Source organism: Poeciliopsis prolifica, unplaced genomic scaffold, assembly GCF_027474105.1.
Source record: "Poeciliopsis prolifica strain line A6 unplaced genomic scaffold, Auburn_PproV2 SCAFFOLD029, whole genome shotgun sequence".
Lineage (NCBI taxonomy): Eukaryota > Metazoa > Chordata > Actinopteri > Cyprinodontiformes > Poeciliidae > Poeciliopsis > Poeciliopsis prolifica.
In genome coordinates this window covers 2,511,530-2,527,500 of record NW_026562404.1, presented here as the reverse complement: position 1 = coordinate 2,527,500, position 15,971 = coordinate 2,511,530, and the positions used below count along the sequence as shown (strand labels likewise).

Sequence of the window (15,971 nt, the reverse complement as noted above, 5' to 3'; positions counted from 1 at the left end):
GAAAACATTTAGCGAGTTTTTGCACACATTCAGATATTTAGAGCTGAAATGTGTTTAAGATGTTTCAGTTCTCTCTCTGACTTGTTCCGTCAGGCCTTGTCAATCCATGTGTCACATTTATTACTCAAAGGAAAGCAGTTGAATTATTGAATTACTTTTTTTTTATTTTGAATTACATTTTCACTAATTTGCACTGAACATTTAATTACCTAAGATTTCAATCTGGGTGAATGTTTTTAAGCTCAACTTTAAATATAGCAACTTTATTTGTTTTTATTGAGTTTATCCACTAAAATATGACTTTTAAAAAAGTAGAAAAAGTTGAGGTCTTTTTGGATTTGTCACAGTGTTGTCAGCAGACTTACATGAAATCCATCCGGTTGTTTTGGTGCTGATATTGTGACAAAGTGCTTCATCACTGGAGGGATTTTCTACTTTTAGCTCATGTAAATAGCAATTGTGGAAGAAAAAAAAAGACAATCCCTAAAGAGTTCTTTCTTTCCTCGTGGAGAGAAGAATAGTCCTCCTTGTGGGACAATTCAACTTTCTCCCTTTTTGCTTAAATAAACACACTGAACGTAAACAGAGGTTTCCATGTGGCCCTGCCGGCGTCTGCGTCTCGGGCAGCCGAGCACCTCTCGGCTCGGGCCTGAGATTTCTCGTGGAGGCAGAAGTTGGCCCGGCTCTCCAACTCCCCGCCTTCGCTGTTTATTTGTTTTGAGAACAAATGGGAGCAGCAGAGTGACAATTGAATTTGGCTTGCATCACCGTGGCGATCTGGCAACCGCTCCCGCGTCCCATAGGATCGCTCCAGTTGCCGTGTGCCGGGCGCGTGTTTATTATTTAACTGATGTGCTCTATACGCTGCTGCTCTGTGCACACACTGTGTGTGCGCGCGTGTGTTTCTGTCTTTGAGTAGTGGGTGGTGGTAGCAGCATTCACGAGAGAGACATTTTACTAAGCAGACATTTCCCCCTCTGTTTTCACTCTGACCTGGTAGGAGATTGATGACTGAATTGTGGAGTACATGTTAACAGTAACCGCTGATTTATGAAGATACTTAGGGTAAGTGAGGCCGCACAGGCTTGAGGGGAAGAAAAAGATATAGCCTTTTAAGTTAATGTAAAAATATTGCCTTTTTAAGTAATAATTGTTATTACTACTGCAGGGGTTTGGAGAGGGGTCTGTGTGAAACTTGGACGTGCACAATGTGCAGCGTTAAGCTTTTCCTCTTCCTCTGGTCATGAGCCTTCCTTTGTTTCTAGCCTCCCAAATCTGTTTAACATGCGATGTGTTCTCTTTTTTTTTTTCTTCTTCCCAAAGAATTACACAACTGGATAAATGGATATCACATTAATTTAGTTAGAAAGATAATAAGGAATATTTGGATTGAAAGTGACTTCTCTTCCCTGAGTAAAACCACAATGGAAAACTCCTGGATGAACTCTTCCTCTGCAACAAGTGCAGTATGTATTTTGGCAGCCTCTGCTTAGCCAAGGATCCCTCGGTGAATCTGCATGCAATTTTAGAGGAATCAGAGTCTTTTCCTCTTCTTGAGTTGTGAACACATGCTTTAGTGCGTGCTCACTCGAGATCTTTCTCATACCCAAAGATGCAGGTTCGGTATCTAGATGCGTTTAGGCATTAAGAGTTTTAGAATATTGAGGTTTTCATCACATTAATCCTGCAGTTTAGAGCCTTTTTAAAGAGATGGCGCTGCCCCTCCCCTGACTGTTTCTGTGCACTGTCAGTCAGCTGGTTGAAAGAACACTTTTAACTCCCTGACAACAAAGGTAACTTTTCTGTTTGGAAACACGTCCAGGCTTATTAAGGCTTAAGGCTCCACCCAGACAAACACTCTGACTCATATCAGCTTGTTTGTGTTGCCATATAAAGAGTAGATTGCTACAAGATGTTTAATTAAGTTTGGTATCTCAAAATCTGAAAATGTTATAGAAAACATTTGTATAACTGTAAATAATTTTAACAGAGATGAGAATGGTTGTTGCTTTTCTGCTTAAAATATTATAAAAAAATAACCACATTATACTTTCTTTTTTTTATCTAACTACCATAAAATGATGGTATTTCCCTCCAAAGCTTTCATAATGTGGGAATCTCGTGCCTGGATGTGCTCTGCAACATTTTTATAAGAAATAAAGCAATTTAAGGGAATACTAAACAGCGCTTCCTCAGGAAGAGGGATGGCTTTCATTTTTTTCCAAGGCACCTCTTAGACCGAGTGAAATGTTTCCCCCGTTCGCTCAGGGACGACTTTATTTCTTACCAGGGATTTAACACTCACTCAGTCCCCTCATAAATACAGCGTCCCTCAGCCCTTCACTAGCCATAACTCATGCACTAACTCTGGAGCTAACTAAACCCATATAGCAGAGCCAACACTTGTTTGTCTTTTCTTCTTTTTTTTTTTAACCTCAGCTTTTTCTTCCTCACTTCTTCCTCTCTGTCTCCTCTTTCTCCTCTCAGCTGATTTATGCGCGTGACAGGATCCCCTCTGACTGGCCGTTCCTCTGCAGGCTCCTGCGCGGGCCTCTTGTCGGCCCCCGGCTCGTGGAGTGGGGTTTTTAGTGCGAGAAATGTGCATTTGAATATGAGCCAGCCTAATCTCCTCCGGGCTATTTAGACTGAGCCTAACGCTCCAAGAATGAGCGAGAACAACAGGGGAGAAAATGCGAGCATCCCTCTCTGCGTGTCACAACACAGCTCGGGTCTTCCCAAAAGAAAGTAGCAGGTCTTTGATTTGCTGATGAGGATCTCTGTGTGACTCAAAGAGCGCGCTGCCGCTCCTTTCAAGGCACCTGTTGAAGTGTTTGTGTTAAGTTCTCTCTTTTACTTTTAGCATCAGAGCAGCTGGTAAACTTTTAAGCTGTTTAACTTTCAACAGATGAAAGTGATCAGGTGAGATTTTACAGATTGGCTGAAGCCTTCAGTGATCTGGTGCAGACTGGCATTTTGGGAGGAGACGGCTTTTCTGGCGTGGTTCCCGCACTGGTTGTTAACAGCCTGCTGGTACCTTCTGTTCTCCGTGCTCGGTCCCCCACGGCCCGACTCTGACAACTCCTCAAGCATCAGAAGACCCTCTGAAGTCAAAATCGCCCATTTTGATGTCTCAGGGCAGCGCTCTGCGTTTTGTTGTCTTTGCGTCTGAAAACACAGGCCCTGCTTGGAGGAATTACCCTCAGCACTCCCGTTGGTATCAGACACTGGGGAGGGAGGAGGGTATCGTTCCTGTTCTAACCCCCCACCCCACCACCCCAACACTCCTTTCCCTCCGATCTCCTTGTTCCCCCTCACTGTCCTTCCCTCTCTTTTTGATCTCGCCATCAAATCTTCCCCGGTTTTTCTGAGTGACGTTTGCCCGAGAGCAGCTTGGGAACAAGCAGGCTGAAGAAGACGTTTGAGAAAATGCGCCCGAGCAAGCCATCACCTTTGATAAAGCCATATTTCCAGCGGGAGAGGAAGAAGAAAGCTAAAGAGTGCATGCATTGTTGATAATGAAAAATGCCATGAAAGAGGGAACATCCCTCTGATCCCAGCCTGTTACATTGACAATGTGTAGTATAACAGATATTGCTGTAGTAGATCAAGCTTTTCTCTGAGTTAGATGTTGGCCAGTTGCTGGTACCGAAGTTTTTAAAAAGTTGTGGTTTCAAAACCAGTAAAGTTTTCCATTGCTAACTTAATAAGGTAACGTACCGGTGCCTCCCCCTCCCCCACCTATTACTCTCCGCTGACAGTAACTGGCTGAAAAAAGGTCGAGAGATTTTTATCTCACTTACGGAAAAAGAAAAAAATCCCAGAGAATTATGGCAAAGACACTGAAGGAGTACCGGCCATTACTTTTGATAGTAATAGCTACTTGAGCAAATAGCTCGACTAATTAACAAAGTAAAATGAGCTTGTTAAACTTCCACAATTACTTTACAAAAAGCAGAACTGAAAAAAAAACGAATGCCATTCTGCATAAAAGGAATGTGGACATTACACCTAAGCTAAGATTTTTACTTTAGTGTATGTATCAAAATCCAAATGATGAGGGCTAAATGTTTTTCTACTGTAACTGTTACATTAATACAAAATACTCTGACAACATTGTAATTTAAACTGTGAGAATCTCACTCTTGGATGTGTTTGACTGAGCTGAATGTTGGAACCCACGTTGTGGCTTTATTTGAGCATCCGTTTGGCACCGAAAATATTCTCGCAGCTCTGGGAATCACACCAGGGCCTCGATCCACACTTCATTGTTTGTGTGTGTGGAGATCTGAGTATTGGCAAAAAAAACTGGCAAGGCACTGCATAAAACGAATGAAAAGACAGAGAAGTGGAGGGAAACTGGAGACACGCAGAGAAAAGAAATGTTAGCTTTAGTAATTACTACCTCCACAGAGAAGCAGTGGAGAGGACAGTGAAGCAGGCGAGTGCATGAAGGAGGGCCCGTGTGCAGATAATGAAGGGGTATCATTGTAGCTCTGACAGTGTTAATCTCAGAGTGCCCCACAGTGTGTGTCTGTGTGTGCCTCCGGTGAGTGCAAGTGCTGCCGAGATGTATGGAGGTTGTTGTACATTGTCGTCGACTCATTTTGTGAAAGCGAAACCATCCACCTGACAGTTTATCCAACTCTGCCTACTGGCGCTGACTCACACAGCTTCTTGAACGCAGCACCGAAGGCTTTGTTAACCATCCGGACTTGTTTTATGTGGATGAAATGAAGCGAGGCAGTTTTTAAACTGCTGACTTCAAGTGGATTTATAATGCCAGGATATTCTAAAGCAGGATTTGGACTTTTTCATTGTGCTCCTCGTATGAAAAAGAAAAAAAAATACATTCTTATCCATTGTTTAGTTGAAAAATGCAGTTTAATTTTCATTCAAATGTCAGAATTTCCAAACGAGAAAAACAGAAAGTCAGATGAGGTTGAAATTCAAAGTTAAAGGCTTATTTCTAATCATAAGCTCAACGTCTAATATGGCTGCTGTGTGCTTAAAATATATTTGAATTGCACTATTAGTGGATGTGAGATATCCACTAACAGTGCAGAGATATCTAAATGAATCTTTCACGCACAGGGAGCCGTACAACACATGTAAGAGTTCCAATATATATCATTCAAAACAATGTAAAGCAGTTTTCAGATGTCGACTTCATTCATAGTGGAGAAATAACTATCCAAACCAGTCTGGCTTTTTGTGACAAATAGTTACTTCCTAAATCGATTAGGTTCTGAAACTGACAGTGGCAACAACTTCCATCAAGCGTTTGTCACAACACTCAGTCAGACCGTTTTATCACAGTGGAGGATATTTGACACGCTCATCTTTGAAGAATCATTTTAATCCAGCTGCTTTGGAGGCTTTATGAACTTGGACGGCTTGTTTAAGGTCCCGTCCTGACTTTGATAGCCTTGTGAGTACCCATAAAGGCCAACAGAGGACCTCCAATTATACTTTTACCTCAGTTTGAGAACCTTGGAAGCAAGGAGAATTTAAAGTGTTTAAGAACGTTAGAACTTTCCTGTTCCGTCCCCTCTCTTTCTTCCCACTTGAAGTGATTTAGACTCCGTTGCTTACAGACACTCTAACACAGGAGAAAGTGTGATGAATATGTATCAACACGGCATATGGCAGCAGTAGCGCTGGGACTAGGTGTGTCCAGAAGGTAGAGTGCTGCCGATGCATTATTCTCCATTCAAATTACCACAGTGAGAAGGGTGAGGTGCTCTCCTTATGTCTTCAGATGGGGCAAGAGAAACTCGGCTCACGTGAACCAGCGTGAATCGAAGAGCCATGATGAGCACGGTCGTGGACCACCTGAGTTTCACTGATTTGGTGGATTTTTAATTTTTACTTATTTATGTTTTTTGTTGGCAGGCTCAAACTTGGCTTACTTGCTGACACGAGCGTGATTAAAAGCGATATTTCTGACACATTAGGATGCGCGCAGGAAGTAACCTCCTCTAAAGCGTTCATTATTAGATGCATGACAGACCTGAATATTTATAAAATAGGTTTTAATAATTAATAGCAGCAATCTGCTCCCGTAATTCATCAGATTTGCACTTCAACAGAGTATCCGTTTTCACTTTAAAATAATAATAAGAGGAATATTAATGTTGCAGAAATGTAAAACGGGCAGCTGGTTTCCAGAGCGGATAGGTGAGCGCACTCCACGAGTTTCATTTTAACCTGCCGCTTTTCAGATAATAATAATAAAAGAAAAATCACATCCAAACTGCAGCTGTTTTTTAAAAAAACCCTCTCAGTTGTTTGTGCTCGACAATTTAGTGAGAGGCTTGCTCATAAATGTAGCAAGTCATGAAGATAAAGATGCAGGAAACAAAGTGGGGTTGGTGTAGAATGCAAAAGTAGTCGCTGTGGTTTTATCAAAAGCAAATTTATTTGTTTGAGTCAACTTAGCAGCACTTCCTTTGGTATACTGAGACCCAAAATAGACAGTATTTTTTCCCCCTGCAAAGCAGCTTTGCTTGTTTCATCGTTTCACAGTCTTTTTTTTTTTTTATTCCCACCCACCTTTTTAATGTGAGTGTTGTTTTATCACACCTTCAAATTCAGCCATGGCACAGTCTTGCATCTACTGAACTCCCAGAAACACGAATGTTGCTGGTTTAGGTTGTCACTGTCATGTTTAACTCACGTCAAACTTTTTTGTGTAAAAGCACAACATTTTTCTACTTCTTCATTTTATAAGAGGAATATTAATGTCAACGTGTTTCTCAGAAAAATTGACGTGACCTGCAGCCACCAGACAGAGAGCTCTGAGTGCGATGCCCTGCGCATGCACATGTACACCAAATATTGGTCAAAGCCACTCAACATACAGTATATATTCATATACAGTGGATTGTGCAGCTACCCACATGTCTCCAACCACACAGACACGTAGAGGAGTCTTGAAAATGCCTGGTGTGATCAGAAAATGCTGTTGCAACTTCCATCCTGCTTGTCAGAGAAAAGCTGCACATCGCAAACCAAAGTTGTAGCAAATATGAGCCACAGCCACAGGGCTTACAACATCTGAATCCCACGAGCAGGAAGACTCGTTCTCTTCGCTTCCCCTCGTAGCCACGTAAACAGCGTATTTTGATCAAAAATTTAATAGTGCTGCATAAAAGGGAGACGCGGAAGAACAGAAATTTGCAGGAGAAAGCAATAAAAATGACTTCCTTTGATCATTTTTGGACAGTCAGACAAGCAGCTCGGACTGACATTTTTAACAGGCACCTTTGATTCATTCTCCTGCATGTAAAGTCCAAAAGAGGAAAGTCTGTCAGGCAGAGCAAATGTTTTAATGGTAGCCAGGGATCGATGTTGTCAGCACAGGCATCCTGTCTGGAAATACATGCTTTTTTTTCCAGAGTTTGGAGGACCAGGGGAGGGGGAGAGGGGCTTAATGTCGCCTTCTTCAATCTTTTCAAGGAGAAAAAATTATAGAAACAGCATGGAGAAGGGAAGGTCAGCAGGATCTGGGAACGTGACAGTCTGGACTGACTTTATCCAAATGAAATAAAAAGCAGAAAATAAAGGGAAAGTTTAGATTTTTAATAACACAACCAAGTAGAGTGCAGAGAGAGGTTGAGGAACCTTAAAACTGCTATCCACTTCCTCTTATAGAACAAAGTTTTTGAAGTTTCCAAACAAATTGACTGATATAAAATTAAAGTGATTTAAAGTTAAAAAATTACAATAGTTTGAGTAAGCAAATGCCTTGTACGTTTTTGCTTTTCTCCTAGAACCTGAAGCTAATAAGTATACCAAGAGAGAATAGACTTGTAATGTGGTAAAGAAACTCCAATGCCCGAGATTTATTCACTTAATAATAAAAAAAATAACTTTTTGTAATGGCTCGCTTCAGAGGGGCCAAGATTTCTGATCATATTAAATCTCTCGCACAAAATGAACTTTGTATAAAAAGCTAAATTGTTTTTAAGTTTTAAGTGAATACTGTTTTATTTATGCTCATACTGTCTTAGCTGCTCAGTCTAACCAGAGACTCTCATTCTCAGAGGGTGATTTATATGGGAATATCATAGGTGGCACACCGCCTCCTACCTTCATTTCCAGTGTATGTAATCATCAGTCTCTATGTAAATAACTGTTCCATTCAAGCATGATGATACTTAAAAGTTCTTTTTTTTATTTATTTATTTTGCATGAACTGCTTGGACTGTTGTAGTACAGGAATGATTTTACTCTGGTAGCGGTTTGCTTTAGTGTCAACCTCTCTGTGAATAGCTAGCTGTTAGCTTCACCTTCCAGGAACGGCTCATTACAGCTGTCTGCCGCAGGTAAGCTATTAACTGCTTACAATCTTTTAAACAGAACTTCACTTCAAGAAAAAAAAAAAAAAAACAAACATAAAAAAAAATAAAAAACTATTCCTTCAAGGTGCACTTTCATTCACATGGCCTTCGTGTCTGAAAAACAAATTTGAAACATAACCTTGGAAATCAATTAAGGGGTCTCCGGTAGTTTGAGAAAAAAAGAAATATTTTCTCCCCTCTCCTTTTTTCCTCGTCTCTACTTCTCTTTTCCTTCACTCCACTCATGAGTGACTTGGATCTGCTCATCACAACACCTCTTGTCGTGAGAAGGCTTTGTCAGCAGTGCTTTTATTTCGTTTTCTTTCTTCCTTTTTTTTTCACCAGCACAGGCCCTTATATGCTGTCAAAATGTCTTAAGAGTCTTATTAAAGAAATGCCACAGCTCATTTCCTTGTAATTCAATTCATATGCTGTTGAAGGAGGGCATGTCTAAAGATCTAAACAGCTTTGCTTTTTAGGCTTCACATTAGGGGTTATCTGTGAGGGCTTGTCATTGATTGACATTATCAGGCCTGACAGGGCCTCATATCAAGGTTAACCTCATGGACAAGAGTGCCACCCGCACGGACACGCCGAGCGCTCGCCCTCACCCACACTCCAGTCTGGCCTGACTTCCTGAGGAGGGAGATTGCCACGTGCGTGTGCCGGTTTCGTCTGTGTGTGTAAGCCAGGTGGAGACTTCCAGTCTTAATTGATAACTAATGGAGCAGCGTGTGCTGAGTTTACCCTGGAGGATTGAGGCGCCGAGCGTGCACGCGCCAGGCAGTGAAGATGGCTCGCTCGGCTGTGGAAGTTTCGGAGTCTGATGAATTAAACACAGCCCGCAAATAGAAAAAAATAATAATAATTATAATAATAACACGCAATGACACGCAGCCCATCTTCCTGACGTCTTGGGTAAACAGGGCCCGTTTTCGCACTGGACGAAAAAAAAGCCATCTGACTGACACTGTATGAACACACATCTCCCCTCCACCCTCCCAACAAGCCACTAAGGCAAAGAGAGATCCCGTGACCAAAATACAACTGAAGCAGTTAATCTGTACAGATATTAGCTCAAGGGCCCTCGAGAGGTGCACCGTCGAGCCCCCTCTCCACTGTACTATACCCCGCCTCGCTCTCGCGCCAGCCGTGGGGGGAGGGACACAGGGGTCGTCTGCTCATTTACCGTGCCGGTTGGCTTATCAAATTGCACTTCTGGTGTCGTGAAACCGAACGCAATTCTCAAGACAAAGCGGCGAGAATAGATTTCCCCTGTTTCGACCCTGCAGAGGGTACTGGGATTGCGCGCACCAGAGTGTGTGTGTTTTATTTTGTTGTTTTTTTTTAAAGCAAAGTTCTCCCCTCCTGCTGCCACATTCACAAATTAAGTCATCATCTGGTGCCAGCTGGGAGTCCAGATTTGATGTACAATTTTAACAAGTTCGCCCGGCGTTCGGCAAATTACCCTGAGCAGCAAACTGAATAAAAGTTGGCTGTTTTGGTGCGCCGCTGTCAGGATGATTCTTGTCACTCATGTCAGTGTTTTTTAACTCCCCTTTAACCATTTTAGATTGCTTGTCCTCTGCTCTGGAAAAACCATAATTACCCTGTTTGTGATTAAGCCAGAGGGCGGATTTGTCCTCAGATCTTAACTTTCCTGCCTGATTGCCCTCAAGTTCAGTGTCTTTCCTCCTCCATCTGCGCTCGAAATACACATTGTTTTTCCTCAGCCTATTGTCCCACGGAGTCGGCTAGCGCGTCACCGCGGCCCCCTTTGTTTCTGCCTTTGTCCTGTGGTGCCGTGTTTGTTGTTTTTGCCCTGGCATGACGGCAGCGCGGCGCATGGCTGAGGGCCTCCTGTGTTTGATAACAGCCCGCAAACTGAGCCGGAGTGAGACAGTCCAAACGGGTCCTTCAAGGTCAGGAAAACCGCAGACACCGCGCAAGGTCACATTCTGATCTAAAAGCAATAAGTGTTTTATTGATGGGAGAGAGGAAAAAAAAACACACACACAAAAAAAAACAAGCAGGCAGATGTGCAAGCAACTGATTAATAATAAAAGAGATGTGTGGGACATAGAAGGGTTACAGCATGAAGCTTTGTGTGTGTTTGTGCAGAAGTTTTAAAGCCAAGCATTGATCGTGTGCTAAAACCGAACAGATCCAATAGAAATAAAGCGAGTTAAAAAGAACAAAATGTGCTGGTGGCAGTTTCCTGGGTGCAAGGCCTCTCTCTCACTCTCTCCCTCTCTCTCTCTCTGTATCTCTCTGTCTCTCTCTCTCTCTCTCATGCCTGAATCATTTCCTATCAACGGTGCAATTTGTGTACAGTGTGAAAGTACCGTTTTAACGAATACCATAACCAACTCACTTCTTCTGTTTTGACAGTTATCCACGTATCATATAATCTCATCAACAGCATGTTTTATGACACAAAACAACAGTCAGCCCAGGTTCCTTTTTTTCCCCCTTTCCGTCTCTTTATGACCAATGTGCCTCTTGTATTTTACCTCCTGTGCCACTATCTTTCCATGAAAATAAGCAGACTCTCGTCGGTTTTTCGCTTGTTCCTCTTTTCATCTCTTGCCTTTGCCCAATTATTTTCAGTATAGTGGTGTGAAAAACATTGCACTCCAACAGATTTTTATTTATTTTTTGCTTTTTTTGGGTCTTACTTAAATGTTTCAGTAGACAAAAAAAAAAAAAATCTGAATTAATAAGATGGAGTTTTTTGATGATTGATTTCACTAATTTAAAAACAGTTGAGCTAATTAAACCAAACCTGTATGAAAATATTGAACTCCGTATCTGTTAAATTGTAGATTTACAGAAGAATAAAGACATTAAAAAGCAACATAGAATAGCTCAGACTGGATAAACTGCACAATAATAAAGAGACAGTAGAACTTCAGAATTGGAAATTATTCCGTATACTGAAAAAAAAACAAAAAAAAAAAACATTATATGAACACAGAATTATGGGGGGGATCATACCTGCAGTCAAACATGGTAGTAGTAGTATAATGGCACCATGAATTCTGCTGTCTCCCAAAAAAAATCCTGAATGTGAATTTTGGGTTGCCAGTTAATGGCTTAAGGTCAAAAGGGCCCTTCGGTTTTGCAGCAGCGACCGGAAGAAGCAGCATGTCCATAATTTAGTAGCTAGAAAAAGTGGCCTTGTTGAAGTCGGGATGCAAATCACATTGAGATATTTAACATGGCCTCCAATGTGCCTCAATTAGAGCAATTCTGTAAAGAAGAGTGGGCTAAAATTCCTCCACATTGACATGAAAAGACTCACTGCCTTGCATCATAAACAGCAGATGCTGCTGCCAGGGGTGGCATAACCAGTTATTAATTTTAGAGGGCAATTACTTTTCCACCTAGGGCCAGCTTGTTTCAAAAGTTTTATTCTTTAATTGCTCAAATGATCATCTGAAAACCACATTTTGTGTTTTCCCAGGTTGTCTTCAGTATTAGGTGTCATATTTTGATCAGAAGACATGACAAAACAGAGAAAAGAGATGGGGGGAAAAACACTATTTCACATCATTTTGAACCTGAAAACCTGCTAACTGGGTAGAGCTCCAAAGTGGATCAGTCAGGGGTAGATTTAGGTCTGAGGCAGGGACTGGCTTATTCCCACTCCCAGTCAAATCTGTTTGTTCAGGAACACTCTGTGGGACACGAAGGCTTAGAAATTCCCATATGCTCTGCAGTTCACATTCGCATTCACGTACATTAGTCTTCCTGTAACAGAAGAGCCACCATAAAAGTCCCCTTTTCAATTCCCCTCTCTTCATAAACTTTCTCTCAGACGCTCTCCGCTCCCCTAAACCCCCATCTATCAACTAGTTGGCAATGGCATTGTTTTTAATCATCAGAACCTCAAAATTATTATTATCGCTTCTGATGCGGCAATTAAAACTTCAGGTCAGAGGCACAACGAGCGGTGATCAGCAGCCGAGCTGAGAAGTTTTAATTAGACGATCAGAACCATTAATGCACAAAAAAAAGGTGTGCGCTGGGAAATTAACGGGAACGTCTTAATCAGGGTTAGCGACTCCGAAGAGGAGTCAAGTGAACAGAGAGCAAAAAACAAATCATTTCCGCACCACTGGGACAAAACTCAATTAAATATGCATGCAGAAAAATGGAAATTTCTCCGCATCCGCTGCACCGACTGTTAGAGAACTGTGGCAAAATCTCACGGCGGGGTCGGCAACCTGCTTATTGTTATTCTTCTGTAATAAAAAATGAGAGCAGGGCCAGATGCTGGGGTCCGGGTGCAGCCGGGGTGGTTGTCCATCAGTAGCTTTCCGCTCGACTTGCTCGCGGCGGCTGTTCGTGGTTTCCAGGAAAGCGAGAAAAGTGTGTGTGTGTGGGGGGGAACGTTCTCCTCTCGTGAGCTGTGAATTCACACACACACGCAAAAATAATAATAAAAACATTGTCATTTTGCAAGCATGTCTGTGTGTGTTTTCCTGTGCTTTTCCTGAAATACGCAGAGGCGAGCGCACACACCGTCACACGCATCTCCCTTGAGAGGCAGGGACATGAAAGGTTCACTGAGCTACACACTGGGAGCCTTGTCGATTAATCTGCTGAAGGTTCATAAAGTTATAGCTAGACTTTAAAAAAAAAAGCTACTTGAGCTCTCTTGGTCGCATATTGTAAAATAATCCTGAGCTAAACAGACATCTCCCAGACCTTGTTTGTATTAATTAACTTAAGATATTGCAGAGGGGGGTGGTTGGGTTGTCCCCGTGTCAGTCATGTTGGAACCCAGCAGGAATCTACAACGGGGCCTGAATCTGTGTTTGATTAGTTGAAGAGATAAGCTTCGGTTTGAACAGGCAATATCTACCTCTCATATATACAGACCCCCACCTGTGTGCTCGCTTCATACCAACAGAAACTCCGCAGGGAGCTGGTCTGTTTGTGGGGCAGCCTCGTTCCCTGAATGAACAACAAAATCAGGTTATTCCATTTTTCATGTGACGTTCCACAAGTTGATTGCATTCCAGACTGCTTTGGATGTAAGGTGCTGCTGGTAGAGCTGCAACAACGACAGCGACTTGAAAAAAAGTCTTCCCATTTTGTCATGTTGCAGCCCTAAAATCTATTGGATTTTCTCAAGATGTTTTGTGATGGACCAAAGGTGCAACTTCCTGAGTTAATGGCAGAACCACAGTTTGCTGGAAGCACAGGAGTAGGTTTCAAAGTGCTTTCTACTCCTTGAGACTGATTTGATTTTCTCCTATTCTTCTTGGCAAAGTAGTTCAAGTTCACTCTGAACCTACCTTCGCTTGTAACAAACTTCCTTCAAATATTCCTCCGTATTTAACTGCATTCATCTTTAATTCATTTCTGACCAGCTTCCCAGCATCTCCAGACATGATGCTGCCACTGCCATGTTTCACAATGAGGAAGGACTAATTTAGAGATTTCTGAATTGACTTTGTTGCCAGGGATTTTGCTTAAAATGATAAGAGAGCCAGTATTAATCTAAGTCCTGAAATCATATACATTTATTAAAGTTTTGGTTGTAATTTGACAAAATGTGAAAAAATTGAAGGGGTGTGAATACTTTCTGAAATACCTGTACAGTTTGCCTTCTGCACATTTATCTCTGGTCAATGTGACTAAAGTGCAAGCTCACACAAATTATGCCCTCCCTATAGCATCAGTAAGATTTCAACTATTCTGGCACGCGAACAGACATTCTGCATCAGAACCCAAACATACCTGTGGGGCTTGGAGAGCTTTGTAAGAGATAGTTTGTCAGTGCAGGCTGAGAAGAAGCAGCTCTAATGATCCCATTTTTGACCAAAGATATATTTAAAAAAAAAAAGGACCCTGACGTCAAGCGAAAGGATTCAAAAATACCTAAGTTGACTTTTTCTTCGTGTTTTGGCCTTTTACAGACACTACGCGCCTGCTCTTCTTTGTGGTCCTGCTCTGTTTCCAGTAAAAATAATGTCACCGTTAACATAAGCAGCTGGAAAAATTAGTTTCAGCTGTTGTGTTCTAACCTGCCTGTGCTTTTTTTTTTTTCTCCCCAACTCAAAGTGCTTACTGAGGTGTCTCCTCCTTGACAATTAGTACACGAGGCTAAAACAGAGTGTAAATAATGTCCGAGGCGTGTGACAGTGTTGTTTTTCTTTCTGATATTCATTAATAAGGCAGAATGCTTACTGGACTCTCAGAGAGGTGGGAGGATCTGGTCCCAGGGGTAGAAGTTGTTCTTTCATGTAGGTCCCTGCAGATTTTATCTCATTGTACGCTATCATGCACACAAACGACTTGAGGTAAACAGCTTAGAGTTTCCATAGCAATCCTTACTGTAAGCAATGGGGGGGAAAAAGCTGCTGTGGACAGAAACCAAAAGCATAAATAATAGTTCGACCTGCTTTCACAAAGCAGAGCGCAGAGTATTTTATTTGTTTTAAATTGTGTTGCTGGTTTAAGCAGACAAATAATCTGTGGTATCCACTTTTAATGCCAGTTCCATGCTCAGCATGTACTTGTAATCCACTCATGCTTCGCTTTGTAAACAAAAAACTTTACAAAAATAGGTACGAATGGAAAGAAGCCCCTGTTGAGGGGTCACTTCCTACAAGGAGCTTGAGATCGCTGAACAAAGGAAGTCAGTAGTTAAGGCATAATATAAAGAATAAATTACATCCAAAGCAACACCCAAATGACCTCAACCTTCCTCTGGAGTGTATTTCTGGAAAAATATATATATATATATTGTTTTTTTAAATTTATGTCTTCTACTTCCTAATAGTTTTTACATCTGATGCTTTTTCAAATTTCTCGACTTTTAAAAAGCTAACCCCTTCCAAACCCTGGGCCCCTCCCTCCACCTGCAATTGTTTTAACACCAAACTGCTCGGTAATGCATGTCTGATATACGGGGCACAGAAAACTGTGTAACTCCTGAGAGTCATTGTTTCAGAGAGGAAGTCCGCAGTGTAAATACAGTAACTGAGAAAGCATCTGTGGGTAGCGCAGGGTTCATTGTCTGGCAACAGGGGTGATCAGTAAACTGCTTCAAATTGCATATCCTCTAATGATTCCACAGCTTTGCAAAAAGAAAATGAAAACAGGATTTTATGTTGCTCCAATGTGATTTACATAATGCCGACAGGGGGCTCACATGATTATGGTTGGCTTTATGGCGGAGGGGAAAATGAAGAGGCTCATACTCATTGATAGAGAAAGTGGATTGAGTCCGTAAGGTGGAACTTTGTTACCTCAGATATTGCACATTTTTCTATCCCGAAATGACATGTGCTTAAATCAGCACCAAGGACAATGTCTGCTGCGAGTGTCTCCAGACGGCCTTGCAGAAGTCTTAGTTGCCCTCAAACTTCTTCACGGTTTATGATTTTTGCAACCACAGACTTTAATGTATTTAGTTAGATTGTATGTGATAGCGCAACACAAAACAGTGGAAAATTCAGTGATTTTTTTTTCATCTCAAACACCCAAAAAGTGTGGTATGTGTTGTGCCCTTTTAATCTGCTACCTTAAATATTTGCAACCTTTGCCTCAGTAAATGTCATCTCATTTTAAATCTCATAAATCCGACTGTTCTGTGAAGGCCTCAGAAGTTTT

General features: G+C 41.7%; 1 protein-coding gene across 5 annotated transcripts in view; it reads left to right on the top strand.

Moving 5' to 3' along the window:
• The window catches only part of casz1 (castor zinc finger 1), a 92,642-nt gene that overhangs the window by 33,813 nt on the left and 42,858 nt on the right, over nucleotides 1-15,971 (top strand). The gene's annotated exons all lie outside the window — the stretch shown is intronic.